The following is a 19,869-nucleotide window of genomic DNA, read 5'->3' on the forward strand; positions in this document are numbered from 1 at the left end:
GGGCCAGCAGAGCTTGATACAACTTGTAAGAAGGATGCGCAAATGAAGCCATGGGGACAAAGAGATGAAAATCCCGCACTGAAACAACAGAAATGACGACTTACTCTACTATAACGGTAGAAGGGGGGGACTGAGGCAGAACACGCTCGTGATCAAACATGCAGCAACTGTGCGTTAAAATTACACAAAGGATGATGAAATCATAGGCTATGTAACAATATATATATACAAGTTGTTCTATGTATGTTCTAACACTTCCTATCATATCCACATCCACACCACAATGCTCCTTCATTTCCTCATTTGTCAGTCTGTCTCTACATGTGACTCCACATGCTCATCTCAAATAACTCATTTCCACTGCTCTCACTCTTGACTTCTGTCCCTGCAACAAGGTCCAAGTTTCACTACCATACGTTAGAGATGGTATCACAATACTGTCATGTAGTAACTTTTTCACTTCCACGCTCACTTCTCTGTTTCCTATCACTGCTTTCAAGGAACCAGCAACCTTTTTTCCTTTTTGTACCCTTTTAAGCACTTCACTCTCTAAACTTCCATCCTTACTTATCACACTACCCTGGTACTTAAACGCACTCATATTTTCCATTTCCTCCCCATCCAGCCTCGCTGTACATTCACTGACTTCACACACTGAGGTTGGTTTGGCCATGTGGAGAAGATGGAGAGTGAGTGTATGTGAGTGAGGTGGAAGTGGGGAGAGGGAGGGGGAGCCCAAGGATGAAATGAAGTGATGGAGTAGAGAGGTATATGAGAGAGGGGTGTGTGAGCTGGGAGCAGGGCATTGAAATGGCGGGGGACAGGGAGACATGGAGGCAATTTGTTTGTGGCCACCCCTTAGGGAATTAAGGCGTCTGGGAATAGATAGATAGATGTGTGTATGTATGTATGTATGTATCTATGTATGTACCGGCATGTATGTGTATGCATGAATGTGCTGTATAAATGTATCCATGTATTTATGTATATGTATGTACAGTAAGTACGTATGTATGTATGTATGTATGTATTCAAACAATGCCTGACCCATTTTCGATCAAAACTGTTACATACATGACAAAATGGGACTCGATTTTGGCAAATATCGATCAAGGGTCAAGGTCACAGATCAAGGTCAGAGTTGTGGTGCTGCGTCGCTGTGCTGTCTGGACATCCTCTCAGGTGCCTGCTGCCATTCACTATATCACCTTCCATACATTCACTCGGATACAACCTATGAAATTTATATACTCGTAAAAGCATTCAGATTACTATTCTCTGTGTCAGACGGCACGTGACCCCATCCTACCTATAAAGTTTTTTTTTTTTTTTTTTTTTAACTCACCAACAAGGCATATAATATCTTCTTACGTGTACAGCAACAGCACCCAGATTCTGATGATGATTATTGAGACTTATGTTGAGGGCACAGTATGTCTGACTTCTTTATCGGTGGTATCTACCTTCTATAATGTGGGAAGCAGCTCCACTACCAAGGGCGCTGTGATAAATGTCGGCTAGAAACTGGGGGTTTATACATATCTGCGTTATCAGTTCTAGGAATACATACAATAATTTTTCTGTCTAACACCCAGCGGAGGAAAGGGCAGGCAAAAGGCATTCCATCACTACGAGACTGGTTCTAAAATCAACTCACTTGCACTGCCACAAACAAGAATTTGGCCTCTGCTGCACCACTTAACCAGGACAATTTAAGATGGTCATTAAATCCCGATTATGTTACCCACCATTCCGGTTATTGCACTTCCATTTCTCTCTCTCTCTCTCTCTCTCTCTCTCTCTCTCTCTCTCTCTCTCACCATATCAGCAGTTTGATGTTTTTCGTGTGTACATTATGGTACTGTCCGAGGTTACAGTGGTGGTTAAAGAGGCATAAAAGACTGGGTACGGCTCTGACACTGTACACTGCAGCGCTTAAGAAGTGTGGGCGCGGCTAAGGGACAACTAAAAGACCGAACTTTAAATGGTAGAGGAAGCTTGCTAGCCCCTCTTCCTAAAATATTATATTACACCTTACCATTTTCTTGTATATTATTCGTTTTGCTTTAATACCGGCATAGTTTGCGTCAATCACATGCAAGAGCAGAGTGAGAAGTGATGTGCAGAATGGATCGATAAGGAAGCAGTGGGATGAAAATATCCATATAGCCACTTGGAATACAACCTAGAATTTTGCCTCGTCATTCCACAAGTCTTTTTTTTTTCTTTTTCCAGTCCTGTGTATGTGTCTCAGGCCCGACGTGGCATGCTATGGGGGCCTGGCGGTGGCACAGTGTTATGGTGGGGCCTCCAAGAGTAACGATTATGGAGCCAAACCCCACACCCGACCCCGCTGGCTTAAGACCTCTCTCGGTTTGTGTGGCTGTTTTATCTTTATTACCACTTAAAATCAATGTGTTGTGCTTGGTTTTGTCATAATGATTGCCACTAAGCGTCCTTCTCAGAAGCTGGGGCTCTACAGAGGGAAGGTTTTTAAAAAATTTCTTGTGGTGTCCGTTACTTCGATCTGCGGGTTTCAAGCTCTCAATCACGAATATCTATTTTGGGATCAGCTGTTCCTAAGGCGGTGATCTTAGACGTTAACTCATTTGTTTTAGTGAAAGTATGAATAATTCATTCTTGCTTCGAGCAGACAATTGTATTCAAATTAAGAGAGCCTCTTAATAGTGAAGAGATTAATAAAGGGTAGACATAACAACGTCAGCTCAAAAATGTCTCCTACGCTGAAAAAAAATCGTCTTGAGTAAGCAAGAAAAAACTATCCACCTGAATTAACTTTGCATGTTCTACGGTGTGCGTAACTGATTTAACAAAGTTCATAGTTGACCAACCACAGGTTAAACTTCAATGCATTTTTAAGAGAGAAGGGGAATATGATTTGAACTTATAACAGCAGCTGGTAGGTAGCAGACAATTAGTTGACAAACATCCTGTGTTGATAACCATTCCAGGATATTAAGCAAGCTCTGACTTGTGCCAGTAATATCGGCATCTGTGTGCGTCTGTCTGTTGATGCTGTCGTGTCCCGTTGTAATGCTGGTGTGGGTGCTGCAGAGGGAAACCTTCATGTTGTGACACCGATGCCTCCGAGTGATGGAGCTGTCCAGTTATGTAAACGTCCTTCATCTCCTTCTCTTCCCCCGAAAGGAGGAGGTTGGATTGGAAGGGAGAGGCAACTTTAGCCTCGATCTATCGGAATTACGTGATAGATGAGACTAGGGTCACAACAACAACAGTCTTTGCGGCAATAAAGAAAATCTTTCCATGTAAGTACTCTCTATTCATCTATAAACCATAATCCCAGCCTAGTCCACATTTCTTCAAGTACCCCCAATCCACGTACGTAATTCCCATTCGTCTATTATCCTTCATTCCATCTCAGTCCACATTCTGCGATGTACCCTCTGTACTGTCACCTCCACGAATTTAATCTCTGTTTATCTATAATCGTTCATTCCATTTCAAATTTCTTCGTTTATCCTTCCCTCACTTGAATAATTCCTTTTAGCCAATAATCCTTCATTCATTCACAATCCAGAATCATTCATATTCCCAAATCCTCTTTTCTTTTCCCCATTCGTGGACTATCATTTCCTCTTCACAACAATACTGACGCAGAGGACTTGGGTTGTTCATAATAAGGGCTGTATTCAGTCTCTTCACTTCAAGAAGTGTTTCCCTAGCTGTGTCAAATCATCTGAACATAGCAAAAACAAAGTACACTATAAGTCACCTTGTTCAGGGGGTTAAATCATACCAACATTGCACTCTCTAAAATGACCTTTACACCCAACTGTAGTTATCTCTGGCATCTACATTTTACTTCTCCCTCTTTATCATCCTTAGCCTCCTTTTAAGTTTGTGTTCACTTGTTCTCCCTTCTCTTCCTCTTCTCTCTATTCTTATTCTTTCACCTCTTCTTCCGCTTCCTTCCATCTCCTCTTCCTCCGCCTGCTCCTCTTCTGTCTATTCTTCCATTTTCTCCTCTTCCTCCTCCTCTTCTCTTCCTCCTCCTTTACTTCTTCCTGTTCCTAATTAGGTATGGTATGTGTTCGTTTCCTCTTCTTCCCGCCCTTCTTCCTTATCCTCCTTCCCTTTTTCTATTTCTTTCCCTTGCTCCCTTTCTTTTCTCTCTTCTCCACTTTGTAGTCATCTTCATCTTCCATCTCCTTGTCCTCCTCTTCATTTTCTTCTTTCCTCTTTGGCACTCCTCCTCCTCCTCCTCCTTCTCCTTTTTCTGCTGCTGCTGCTGGGTATGTACTCTCACACTGTTACCTGACTCTCAATGGCCACACACAAAGATCTTTTGAAGTCTGATAAACACCTACACATACAATTCCTTCTTCCTCACACACCCATACGCTACTTCCTCCATGTTCGTTTTGTCTACACACACGCACACACACACACACACACTTCATCTATAGCCAAATCGTCCACACCCGCACAACTACTCTCCTTACTTTTTCCTCTTTCCCACACTCACACCTACACTCTCACACCCATAGCTACTGTAGACCCTGACACCCCGCATCCCACTTCCTCCATATCCGTTTCGTTTACACACACACACACACACACACACACACACACACACATCTACGGGTATTTACCACATCTAAATCCACATCCATCACATCTATACCTCTTCCACATTCATATTCATCACACCCATACTCACACCCATACTCCACAATCACATATTCACGCTCATATCTGTCATACCTTTTATACCCTATTTGACTGACCTGCGCAGCTGAGATGTATGGGGCAAGTAGGGTGTGTTTGATTCGCGGCTGCTGCTTGGCCGCCGATGATGTAAATCTACAGCACCACTTATTTTAACACATGTGTGTTTATATTTTTTAATTGCCTGCGATAGAAGCAGCCAGTTTATATATAGAATAATTTCCGAAGCTAAAAAGGTCAAAATTAGCTTTAAACGTTTACTGTTATGAAAGAAAATTAAAGTTGATTATAAAGTTTTATAAAACGATGAGTGACATTTGAAGTAAATTATCCACTTGCGGTGAACGCCCACGTCCGCATGTTGCACTACATCTACCCGCGGTTTACACCTACGTCCGCATATTTCACTATAATATCCACCCACGATTTATACATACGTCTGCATGTTGTACTGCAATAAATGCCTGCATTTACTTTAATGACATCATCAGCGCCCAATCAGCAGCCGCGAATCAAACACACCCTACTTGCCCCATACATCTCAGGTGCACAGGTCAGTCAAATAGACTATAGTACCACACCCACATCCGCATCTTTGTACCCACAACTACGTCGCACACATACTTACCTCTGTCTAAAATATTCACATCGATATTCTTCACCTGCCAGAATCTTACACCCAATGCATTCACACTGCACATTTGTACCTGTCACACCCACACCGCCAGTTCCCAGACTCTTCGTACTCACTCTATCCATACCTGCTACACGCATGTTTATAATTCCTTACGGCACCTGATTATGACCACATGTTAATCACACACACACACACACACACACACACACACACACACACACACACACACACACACTAACACGCATGCGCGAACAGAGAGAGAGAGAGAGAGAGAGAGAGAGAGGGAGAGAGAGAGAGAGAGAGAGAATAAGCAGACATATTTTAGTCACAACACATATAACTGTCACATTCACACCTTTGCATTTCACACCCACGCTTCCTTTATCTACCTCCTCTATCTTCATCCACGCCTTATACGTCGACATCCACTACTATTCCATATCTACACATAGCGCTTTTACACACACACACACACACACACACACACACACACACACACACACACACACACACACACACACACACACATTTCAGTTTCATTCATTACGCCCAAACATATTCCCACCTGTCCCATATTCACCTAACCACATTCCCATACAACATTCCACACCCATAACTCCTCACCTCTGTTCTAACCCATCCACATCCATCATACTATCCTGTATCTCCACACTCTGCATACCCACATCTGTTGCAGTAATACATTTTATGCCTAGTCTTATCATGAACACACACACTCTACACCACACCCACACTCTTTATTCTACAATTTCCACGCGTTTACCACACTTTTCTTGTCAGATTCACACGATATAATCATCACCATCATTATCATTCTCTTCATCATTTTGATATAAACTTTGTCATAAGTGATCGGGTGAAGAAGAATCCACAGAGAAGAAGAATAAAGCATAAAAGTTGAATTATCAAACAGAATTCCAGTGAAAGAGGTCGTGAAGCATTGAAACATTATTACCTGCGTGGAAAACCCGTCTACTGTGTTCGTACATAGGATAGCTACAGCAGAGACATCAACACCTCCCAAATTCATATCCATTTGCTCCTCCTCATTCACACTATTTGCCCACGTATTACACCCCCATTCACCGCATCCACGTCTTCGGCACACTCATTCAGCTAGTCCACACCCACGGCAGTAACAACGGTCACAAGTCTATATCATTGCACATCCCCGCGCCTTATTTCCCACGTATTATACCCACACACACTTCATCTACACTTACACCCGAGCCCTGTCTACCCACACCCAGGAAATTAGGAAATTCACAGCATGAGCACCCACACACACGCTTCATCTACTCTTACACACGCACCCAGCCTGCCCACACCCAGGAAATTATGAAGTTCACAACATCTACACCCATACACACTTCATCTACTGTACACTTTCACCCATACCCAGCCTACCCACGTCCAGGAAATTCACAGTATCGACTCCCACACACAGTTGATCTACTTTTACACCTGAAGACAGCCTACTCACACCCATAAAATTCACAATAACAACACCCTCACCTTCCAAACTTACATCCGTTTTTTTATTTTTTTAATCCACATTCATCATTCCCCACTTATTACATCCACACTCACTGCATCCACATTCACTTAACACCCACATCCAATGTACCCTCACGCATAGTCAGTGCAGTATTACACATCACACCTAGCATTATCGTTAACGCATTTATCGCACCAACACTCTGTCAACGTCTACGTTTACGCTTTACCGCAGTTTTTCTAGCAAATTTTACACTAGTTGCTCCCTCACCAGTTATAGCCTCACTACTTACACGCACACCAAGTACACTAACACCACTTACACCTCCACACATGGCCTTAACACAGTCATATTTGTCACACCCACACCGTTCACATTCACACACAGTCTCATCCACACCCCTTCCTCCATCCCCCTCACTTGTGGCCTTATCACAACCACCTCTGCCACACCCACACTTATCCTCCAGAGACTCTTCACTCTCCGTGTTACAGCGACGTTAGAAAGAATGGCTCGGAAAAATACGAGGATAAGAGAACGGAATAAATGAAGAGCAAAAGGTGAAGGCGTGAGGTAGACCACCCCTTCACTGCCATGACGTTTTTGTGTTATAGCCTTGTTGATTCCAGACTATTATATTCAATTTAGAAAGCTTAATGAAACCATATGTTACCCTGCCAGTACGAAAATTCTCTCATTATTAGATTTTAGATATTACGTGAATAGTTAACAATTTATTAACTACTTCGCCATGATGCCTCATGTATTATTGTCGTGTTGTTTCCAGACGGTTTGTTCAAGTTAGGAACGGCTTTTAACAATCAAGTGGATGATGAAAATTATACCTGACCCCTTTAGTATAATAAATCCTTTCCTTATTAGATTAGAAAAATTTCTCGTGAGTAAGATATTATATGTTTGACCTAAAACAGTTCTCAACTAATTTGAAGACAGGTTTTTGTAGGACCTTGTGTATGGTGAGTGAATGGAGTTACGACCTATTTTCACCAGCCACTGTGATGGTCTAATTCATATTTCCGCCTTAGCTTATTCCAGTTTATGAACCTTATTCAGTCCGTTTGTATTTGGGGGAAAATATGATGAAGCAGCGGTGATGTTTTTCAAAGGTGTACATTGACTTTTTTTTTTTTTCCCTGTTTACCATAAAGTTCGAATTTTTAGCCGAATCATAACTAAACTCTAACAGAATACTCTGATTTATTGACCTCTGAATATCGCATCACCTCTTTCCGAAATTCATTAATTGCTCACTGCCTCGTTCGTTGTCATAAGGAGGTAGGTGGATATTAATGCACGTAACTGTACATCAACACCAACAGTTCAGCAGATAGTTTGTGAAGGTGAGACTCAGTATGGAGACAATCTGAAATTCTGTATGAAGCATGGGATTTTAGGTCAGATTTTGTGCAATAGGAACCAGGGGGTGTAGCAAGCTGTGACTGTGACTGTGTGTGTGTGCGTGTGTGTGTGTGTGTGTGTGTGTGTGTGTGTGTGTGTGTGTGTGTGTGTGTGTGTGTGTGGTGTTAGGTACGGCAGTGTGTGGTATGGTAATGTATAGTGTGGTAGTATGAAGTATGACAGTGTTGGGTGCAGTGCTATTAGTTGTGGTAGTGGGCAGTATGGTAGTGTTAGTGGCTGCAATGTTAGCTGTGACAGTGTGAGGTGGGTCAGTTTTAGCTGTGGCCCTGTGTGGGGTGGTCTTGTGTGGACTGACATTGTGAAGAATGTGACAATATTTGGTACTTTACAGTGGTTTTTCTAATGTTCCGTATTACTATTGTGACTCAAGTACTGATTCGTGGCAGTCGATGTAGAGCTGTCTTTTCCACGCATACAGTACTGTCCCTGCGGGCTGTATAGAGTTACACGGATAAACAAATCGCAGTCGCAGAGGTGCTTGCTAGGTTGTCTGATCTACATGTTTAAAACTCTTGCTTTCTAGTTATATAATTTTATTGACAGAACAATCACTTGTGAATGAGGCGAAAACTTTAATGTATATTTTTTCCTAAAATATTTCTCCCACAGGAGTGAACTTCATACCAATATTTCGTTCTAACATTCATTTTTTCCCCTGAGCAATACTGCACTTTTTTTCATAATAGTGAATGTACCGAAAATATTAAGAGTGCACACCCTCCACCTCATAGCTAGTCTCTGATCTTGATGGTCGTGTGACCTGACCTCGATTATCTCCAGTACCATACCACTAGTTTTACCTCCCAGGGACTGACCCAGATCCAACAGATGAGAAACTATATACCTTGCGTCCTACCACGCCATGTTGATTTTGACAGATCTTGGTAACCTTGCTTGTCCTGATACAAAAAAAAAAAAAGAAAAGAAATACTAGTTCTACAGGAAAAATAAGCTACTGTAACTTGTATCCACCTGCATTGTGGTGGGCATCAACCCCGAGATTATTCCACGTCAGTCGGCCAGCCGACTACTATATCAAGGCATCATCTTGATCATGGTACACTGATAGGCTGATCGGCTCACATCTGATAGTGTGGGGTACGATTCCCGGTACAGTTCAGGTGGATGAAAGTTACTTGCATCCACTTGTTCACTTGTTCACTGGGGTTCTACAGATGACTTCCGCTACCCATTGACTTAATGAAACTGGACTTTGACTTAAGAGTGACCACAAGTTGGATGATTCTGGACATGGCCTGTGTTTAGTCATGTTGTTCAATACTTACGATTACGTCTATGTAACGAATAATTTACTGTGATATATTGTTTTGGTGTATAAGATAAAAAATAGAATGAGAGTCCTGAAACAAGAAATCATCAACATCATCGTCATCATGTTATCATCTCCTGTTCCCCTTTTCCCACGCAAGGAAAGAGCGAGGTATGATTAAGAAAGCAAGGAAAAGAGAAAGTAAGAAAGTGGGAAAACTATTAATAACATGCCATGTAAAATGGCCACACAATCATTTACACATCATTCAAGCCTTCGGGATCCTGGAGTCGTCTCACAAGCCAAACAAGGATAAAAAACTTTCTAAGCTGACTGTACATCAGCTTGGATAACTGAACGAACTAGCCTATGTGAAGAAAATTTCAAGTTTTAAAGTTCAGGATAGGAAAGGATTCAGTTGACTCCTGGGGAGTATAAAGTATATCATCAAGAAGTTATGTCAGTTCCCATGTTCTTTTACATGTAAAGCTTTATCATCATATTAAGTCGTACCTTTATCATGGTGACCACAATCACTGTCGTCGTCATCTTTGCCTTTATGTGACTACCACAATCACCACCACTACCATTCTCTCTCTCTCTCTCTCTCTCTCTACATATGTAGAAATGTCTTGTTCCAGTGGATGCTGGTTCGAATCTCGGATGGGACAGGGAACAGCATAAAGGTTTGATTTTTTTTTTTTTTTTAGCAGACTTTATTAATTAACCATCACACCCCCCTACATGTAAAAACACCCCCGCTAATACCAATACACCCGTCCTGTATGAGGCAACCTTAGCTGTATTCAGTATGGATTGTGGGTGTCAGCGCCCAAGTGATGACTTGGCCCCAGTTTTAGTCTTTTTGCAACTCATTTCGTTTAGCTCAGTCCAGAAAGAGACAATAAAACAGCTCTACATCTATACCATAGCACTTACTAGTGACTAACATCTTATTCTAGCGTTAATCTTATGGTACACCTTAATATTGAAGATATAGAGATGGCTATTTTAGGACAAGTAAAAGTGAAAAAATTATATTTCCTCCCTCCTTCTGCCTACCTTATCTCCACAGATGCATATAACATGTGGCTGTGTGCTGTGAATGAATAAAAATATGAGGTAATGCCGGCAGGAGAAATACTTTACTCCTCCATCTTTCCTACATGAGTATTTATAAACTTTTCTAAGACTAAACAGCTTATAAGATTGTTTATACATTTATCATGACACACAGCCACCAAACACTTCACAACAAAATCAGAGTGAGAAGCAAAGTGAAATTTAACAAAAACAAAGCGATACGTGATAAGAGATGACTGTTATAGACAAATTTTTCTCCTGTAAATTCTTTTCTTGCTTATAAATGCAAGCCCCTTAATTGATAATGAGGTTTGTTTCTCTCTCTTTCTCTTTCTCTCTCTCTCTCTTGTTATGTACCGGTATATATATATATATATATATATATATATATATATATATATATATATATATATATATATATATATATATATAAATGGAAAATAAGACTGGAGGAGGGTAAAGGAACAATCATATAGATACGTCTGTCACTGTTTCATAGTTGTTTTTTCTCATTTTCCCTTTGTATAGTCAAATCCTCTTTCGTTACTTTTTTGGGGGAAGTTATTTTTACCATCCATCACCCACCGGAACAAATTCATACACACACACACACACACACACACACACACACACACACATATATATATATATATATATATATATATATATATATATATATATATTCTCATCACTGAACCTTAGTTCCTCCTCTCTTTCCACTTCTTCTCTGGTTTTTCCCCTTCTTCGTTCCTATCCATTGTATGCCCTGTAATTTTTATTATCGTTTCCAGTGAAAAACTATGACGGGAAAAGGCCAGGTCAGGTAACAAGCTCGTGACATGCACGCTCGTGCCTCACCGGGACCCCCCATGGCCGTTCCGCAGTTCAACCGTAACCCTGACCCGAACATTCCACCTCCTTACTGACAGTAATCATCCATCCATCCATCATCCACTCCTACGTTGCCCCACGTGGAGCGTAGGAGCCCGGGGCTAGGCAAGTTGGTCCTGACATTTAAGATGAGACGACGAACAGTCGATGATTTCAGTGGTTTATTGTCAGAGTGAATTGTTGTTTGTTAAAATTTTAAGTTATTATTTCCTCCAGCTTGGCTTGGTAATGGTTGGCAGTTACATTCAGTTAGATGAAAAACAAACAGACGATGTCAAGCGCAACCCGAGATCAATTTGCTTTGCTGAATATTCTACAGGCCCTGACCTCGGCTTTCGTAATGCCCTCTCGGGAATGACGGGTTTCTCTGCCTCGTCTGATGAATTGTGCAGTTAACACCGTGACTGAATGCAGTTTGGTATATCCCTGGACGGTTTAATATCAGTTTCCGTAGACAGCTTTCATGTCATCAGTTTGCCTTTACCCTGCCTTCAGCTGCAGTTCATACCTGCTATGCTGCAAGTGAATGTGGTTAAATCGCAAGAGATCGCGACGGTTTTCATTACTACAGCTAAAAATAATGGTTATAAATTATTTATTTTTTATTTTTTTGCCGCTCGCACAGCAGTGACGAAATAAAAGGTTTGTCTCTAACTGTCACTTCCCCCTCCCTCCCTCCCTCACTCTCTGAATTACCGTACTGTTCTGTTTTGAAGAACGAAGCCTAGGCCTAATTGGAGGGGTATTAGGAATATGATATTTTGCACAGTGGTAGACCTCCACCCGGGTCAGTCCTCAGGTAGTGTGGGACCCAAGAGGGCCTTCTCCCACGGGGGTGGTGACCCCCGGATATCCTTCCCAAAACCATTATAGGCACAGCCATTTTTTTACCTAGGAACACGATTTTTTTATTAGTGGTATAAATTCACTCGCGCCAGGTAATAAGAATGTTGGGAATCGCGAGGGCCACCTCCAACAAGGTGGTGGGAGGGGGAGCGGTGCTTGGTGCTCTCGGCAAAAGTTATTATGCACGGCTAAAATTTTTAACTGCAGAAGATGAAATTTTTCATACTGATCGATGTTCACCCCGGCCACGTGTTGAGAAGGATGGAACCAAGAAGGGTCGCGCCTCACCGGGGAGGGCGTGGCCTTTGGGGGTTCCAGTAAAGCCATAATGCACGGCCACAGTTTGTAACCTAGAAACAGACAATTTCCATGATGCTCGGCGTTTCCCCAGTCCACTTTGTAGACCGGGTGGCACCCCCGATGACCACTTCCCATGAGCGGGAGGGGATGGGCCAATACCGTACCTTTTTACTCAAGAACATGAAAATTTGCAGAATGGTAGATCTTATTAGGGCCGCGTTTTAGGCAAGATGAGAACCTTAAAGGCCAATTCCCACTGGGGGGAGGGGGGGTCTGGCCAAACGTTAATATACAGTCATACTTTTTAATCTGTGAACCTGAAATTTTTGCATACTAGTAGATGTCCCCTCCGGCCACGTTTTCGTCAGGGTACAATCCCCGATGATTATCACCCACGAAGGGGAAATAGCCCCCCTCAGGGGAGTCAGTACCATAGTTTGCATGCAGGCACACGAAATTTTGCACAGTAATAAATAAAAGAGGCAAGTATGGAGGATGAAATCAGTATAACAGAATTATTAGAAGCAATGAGGAAAGTCAAATGGGTAAAACTCCGGAATTGATGAAGTGGGTGGTGAAATGTTGAAATATGGAGAAAGATAGTGACAAAATGGATATGGAAGATGAGCAGATTGACCTGAGAGGAAGGTGGGGTCCCGGAGGATTGGAAGTCAGGTATAACTGCACGCCAGTACAAAGCAAAAAGGAATATAAAGTGTGTGGCGATCATAGGGGTATTTGTCTTCTCAGTGTTAAAGGAAACTATATGATAGGATACTTATCGATAAATTTCGGGTAATAACCGAAAAAATTTGTTGGAGAGGAACAAAAGAGTTTTGGGAAGGGATAATTCTGAGTAGTTCAGATATTTGTCCAAAGTTTTTGGGTGGAGAGTTATCTGGAGAAGGGAAAGAAGTTGTATGCTGCCATCGTGGATCTAGAGCACGCTTATAGTAGAATGGATAGACAGGGAATGTAGAAGGTATTAGAAGTATTTGGAGCAGAGGGGAAGTTACTGACTGCTATGAGGAGTATATACATGGGGTCGCTACGGCTACACTTCGTGTGGATAATGAATTATTATTATTATTTTTTTTTAGCACAGTATTGGACTAAAGCAAAGGTGTACAATGTCTCCGTCTTTGTTCACTTTATATATGGATGGAGTTATTAAAGAGATACTAGGTATGGCAGTTGATGTTGGTGTCTCTAATGATAATGGTTAGGGTGTGGAAACTTTCTGTACTGTTGTTTGATTATGTGTACTGAAATGTTTGATAAAGCTGATTGTGACTGGCAAGGCTTCTCCAGTGAGCCTGGGAGTGTATGTACTCGTAGGAAACGAAATATGAAAGTGAATGTAGATAAGAGTGAAGTTATAGTTTATGTGAGAAGTAAAGTCACAATGCACACAGAGGGTCGATGATGAGTTGATTCAAGTACTGGTTGGTAGGATGATGTGGAAGGATGGAAGTATAGAGGATGATGTGCTTGTAAGAGTACAGCAGGGTAGAAAGGTTGCTGGTTCACTGAAAACAGTGATTGGAAAGGGGAGGGGAGCATGGAAGCAAAAAAGTCGCTGCATGACAGAACTGTGATCCCCATCCTGACATACGGAAGTGAAGCTTGAACCCTGTCTGCAGGGCACATGTGAAGAGTGAGAGCAGTGGAAATGAGATATCTGAGAGGAGCATGTGGAGCTACACGGAGAGAGAGAGAGAGAGAGAGAGAGAGAGAGAGAGAGAGAGAGAGAGAGAGAGAGAGAGAGAGAGAGAGAGAGAGAGAGAGAGAGAGAGAGAGAGAGAGAATGTGCAAATAAAGGAGAGTTGTGGTGCTGACGTGGATGTAATTGAAAGTGATGAGAGAAATGCTTTGAGATGGTTTGGCTATGTGGAGAGGATGGAAACTTAGAGACTGATTACAAGAGTGTGCGTGAGTGAGATGCCGGGGGAGAGGAGGAGGGGAAGACCAAGGATGAGATGAAGGGATGGAGTGGAGATATATAAGAGAGAAGTGCGTGAGTTGAAGGGAAGGCGGCCATATAGCAGAAGACAGGGCGATGTGGAGGCGATACGTTTGTGGCCACCTCTTACGTGTGTAAGGTGTCAGGCAACAGTTGGATAGAAAGTACGCCTTCACCCCAGACCAGAATTTGTAGAGGGTGGACCTCGGTTTTGCTTCTCTGCTTCCCGTCAATAGAATTCATTATTTCCCCTTCCGGTATTGCAGGGTTTTATGAACTCTCAAAGGTTCCATCCTCTTGCTTCTTCATATTATTATTTGACAGAACTGAAGACAGAAATTAACGCAAAAGGACTGCTAACACTGTCTTATTTAAGTTTCAGACAACGACTGACACGTTCTGCAGTTTATTGTGGTAAACCTCAGGCGACGTTATTCACCAGATAGACACCAGCCGTTGGAAGGTAAATCGAACAGAAACACACACACACACACACACACACACACACACACACACACACACACACACACACACACACAAACACACACACACACACACACACACTAATAAAGATACTGCTTACCGGCAAGATACCATACAGGAGGTCTATCACGTCGGCAATAGCTCTCCAGTACTACAAGCCCACTCTATTGTTTTACTTTTATTGATCCCTCATGCGAAACACAAAACTGATTTCTCAGCCATACTGGTGGGTAATTTCCATGTTCTCTTTTTTTTTTTTTTGCAAAATACTCCATAAAGTCTTTCCCTACCGTCATTGCTATCACGTAAGTTGCACACGAACTTCCATATCATACACATCAGGATAATTTCGCTAAACTTAAATTCGCCTCAAATAAATTCTGTGACGTAGCGCAGTTGCTCCAGGGTCTCTCTCTCTCTCTCTCTCTCTCTCTCTCTCTCTCTCATTTTCCGACTCCTTGTTAGGTCTTTCATTCCTAACCAAATATTCTTAGATAATTCAGGGGAACAAAACATTCATAAGAAGGATATAAAGATATTACATCAAAAAATGAGAAAATAGAAAAATGAAAAACAGAACGGAAAGACGAAATGACAGGAGAGAAATAAAAATGGAAAAAGAGGAGAATCTTTTGGGAATGGAAAAGCAAAGACACAAGAGAAAGGGGGAAGAGAAAAACTCGAGGTCAAAGTAACGAAAGTAAAGCACAAGGGAACACACTTGAAAGAAAAGGGAGAGAGAGAGAGAGAGAGAGAGAGAGAGAGAGAGAAAGAGAGAGAGAGAGAGAGAGAGAGAGAGAGAGAGAGAGAGAGAGAGACGGCAGGCAGACACAGACTCAGATAGGCACAGACGAAAACTCATGCTCGTACGGACAGACGGAAAGGCAGAAATGATGGAAGGAAAGAAAGAGGAACAACAAAAGAGGGAGAAAGGAGCCAGAAAAATAATAGGAAAAACATTTTGTAAAACAGGGGAATAAGTACAACCTGATGAGAGAGACGGGAGAAGAGCGAGGAGTAAGGCTGAGGTCTAGGTCAAGAGAATTAGGCTGAGGTGGTCTTACCGGGCGACGCGTGAGAGATAAGCCGAAAATCAGCGGAAAGGATGAAAATGTTGAAGGTGAACCAAGAATAATGAAGGGAGGCACGAGAAAGGGATGGGAAGATGGCCAGGAAGACTGAGATGAAGACAGGCAGGTTGGAAGATGGAGGGAGTGATGCAACTGCGATAGAAGATAGGAAAAAAATGGGGAAGTTACTGGAATCATGATATGCTTATACGTACATATATATATATATATATATATATATATATATATATATATATATATATATATATATATATATATATATATTTAACCCATTGGATCCCAGGGGTGCTGGGCGAGGCATGGCACTGGGTAGGTACTAAGCGTACTGCCCTCCGCCTATCGGCTCATAGTCGCGAATCTCATAGGTCCCTACCCGGGGGTTCCCTACTTTATAAAGATTTGAAAAATCCCAGTTCTGTCCAATATTCCGGACACCGGGCTCCAATGGGATATATCTATCTATCTATCTATCTATCTATATGTATATACTGTATATATGTATTTATATATACTATATATATATATATATATATATATATATATATATATATATATACAGTATATATAAATACATATATATATATATATATATATATATATATATATATCCATCATCTAATCCTACGTTGCCCCATGAGGAGCGTAGGAGCTCGGGGCTAGGCAAGTTGGTCCTGGTATTTAAGATGAGTGACAAGCCTCACTCATCCCTGAGTGGCGTTACGTGAGCAATAAACCCCAACTTTCAAACCTTCACCGGCTCAATCCGATTGGAGCACCGTTATTACCCACTAAAACACCAGGCGCCAAAATTTGGTTATATGGTTACCACCCAGCGTAGTAAATGGTTTTCTGGTGTACAGGAAACCATTCGGCTTGTCACTCAGTGTAGCGTCACCCACAGGCAGAAGGAAGAGGAAAGAATGAAGGAAAGAAAGACACAAGAGGGAGTGTAAAGTCACCCGCAGGCAGAAGATTGAAGAAAGAATGAAGGAAAGAAAGACAGAAGAGGATGGATGGAAAGAAGGATGGAGGAGAGGAAAGGGCAGACACCCGAGAGCACCACTACATCAAGTGACTGGATGGTGAGCGTCCCCACCTACCACACCTATATATATATATATATATATATATATATATATATATATATATATATATATATATATAGAGAGAGAGAGAGAGAGAGAGAGAGTATTCCATAACTTCCATGCTATGACTCCTCCCCGATGGACTTCCTTCCACATTCGAAGTAGTCGTCCAGTAGCTGTGTGTGTGTGTGTGTGTGTGTTATTGTTCCAGCGTTTACTAAAAGGAAAGTTCCAGTACATCTTATTTCATTGCTGACAAAGGTTTATTAGTAGATTAAGCTCCATAAAGAGTGTGTAAAGCATTCCGGTCATTATAATCCATGCTAATCAGACACTTCGCCAGATCCTGTTTCAGAAATCTGCCACTAGGTTCGCTTCCGTCGCCCAGCTCTGATGCGGGTTAGGCAATGAAAAAGTAGCCAGTGCGTTATTTCTTTTTAATTTTGACACTACGTAAAACATCCCAAAACAAATTTTACTCATGCAATTACCCAGTTGGCATGATATGCTACAAAGAAATTACAATATGGGAGCCTTTTGATTATATTAAATTTATTATAAGTGTCATTTTGTAAACAGCTTTCGTCAGTTTACTCATCTTTTTAAACATAACATAGAGACAAAACCTAGACAATATTACTAGAACCATCCATAAAACAGGATAACAGTGATTAAAATATTTGTCATTCGTTAGTATCCACAAAAGAAAGTAGATATGTAGCCGCAGGTTCGGTAGCACCTTTCGATGTGCTGCCCTGCCTGACGTATGCCTTTTCCTAACAATACCTACCTGTTGGACATCTTGATCATCTTAGTAACTAAAGTCTAACATAAATAATGCTTTTACATGTTCCCCTGGCTGCACTGCACAGTTTAGTAAGTTTACACTTCAACTCCTCGTACTATGTTATGATTATAGTGTCGTACCGCACTGCCGTTTGTTTGGATTAATATGGCTGATTCACCAACTAAGCATTCGTTCAGTACAGTATTTTCAGTGGAACAGCTAACTTCTTTAAAGCATGCTAAAATACACACATCAGAAGTCGTGAAGGTTATCTTCTTTTACAAACTGCACACGATTTATTCAAATATATGTAAATAGACAGCACACTATTTTAGTCCCCAAGCTGAGATTCTCTGAGAGCCTGGTTATTTTTTCTTAATAGGTATATAAATATGCGCTGGATCGAATAGGAAAACAGATTCTTATAAATAGCAGTATTATTATAAACTTAGTATTAGGTACAATTTCACAGGTCTTTAAAACCCCGCAACTATATTTAATCGAGGCTGGGCGACACTAAACCACCTGGTGGCAGACCTCTGATACAGGGTTTGGTGAAGCCTGTAATTGCAGAATAAGCTCTATGTTTTATCTGTCTCTTCTAACAAAAGGCAGCGTTTTTTTTTTCTATTTTCTTTTCAGATAGCTTTCCTGTGGGAGCCAAGAAGAGGGGGAATCAGCAACTCCAGGACCCCCACCCCTCATGCCCTCCATATTTCCCCTTCGCCAGGCTGGTTTATCCTGCACACACCCATTATAAGGCCTCAGAACAGTCCACCAAAACGCTTTACCCATTTCTTAAGATGACGTATTTTTACACTTTATACTTCCTACATCCAGACGACTTTATTCAGCTTATGGGAGACCTCCTGTAGAGAAGGGGATGATAAGTTTACATTTAACCTCTGCAGTTTGAAAAGTCTCTCCTAAGAAGAAAGAAATTGGCTGGAAACAGAACAAATATGGTAAAGAGCACTTCATCGGCGTGAAATGGTTAAGTGAACAGTAAACACAACAGCAGCGGAAAGAGTAAAGCATTCTGTTTTTTTCTATAATCTTTAACTTTGTTTAAAATTTTAATCTCTTCACATGGATGCTCAGTTCTAGCAAGAAATTAGCACCAGGATGATAGTCACGAGGGACTACGGAAAGGATGTTGACCCGTAGCATTATCTTATTGTCTCTGAGCTACGTGAAATAGTCTCAAAAGGACAAAAATCTGTGCCAGGTTAATATAGAACTGTATGCGCCTTTCCCCTACAACAGCTTCCCGTCTTCCCTGACCAGATGGTCGTAATAGGATCTCAACGTAACCTTATCCCGACTCTGGAACAGGATTCACAAACAAACTGATGATGGCATCTGCTTTTTAACCCAGATTTTGATTTGCAGGAAGGACAAGTTATAAAAAACAAATGTATACCGTTTTCCTGGCTTTTCCTGGAAAAAAAAAAATATAATTCTCCTTTTGTGATTAAGATTATTTTTTACAGAATCAATTTAATATATTTGAGAATCCCGGCTCTGTTGTGCCCCTTCATTCCCTTTAAACTTTCATCCCCTTGTATATTTCCTAATTCATTACCAACACCAATTGTTTCCACCAGCAGATCAGCAGGGAACATATTTATTTCCAATTTGCCTCACAATGTGGCTCCTGCCTTTCAAAAACACACTCTCTCTCTCTCTCTCTCTCTCTCTCTCTCTCTCTCTGCTGTTTTCCTTCTTCTTTGTGAGTCTGCTCTATCAATCTGGTTGTGCCTC

Source organism: Coenobita brevimanus, chromosome 13, assembly GCF_032717465.1.
Source record: "Coenobita brevimanus isolate Jiangsu-jjx chromosome 13, ASM3271746v2, whole genome shotgun sequence".
NCBI lineage: Eukaryota > Metazoa > Arthropoda > Malacostraca > Decapoda > Coenobitidae > Coenobita > Coenobita brevimanus.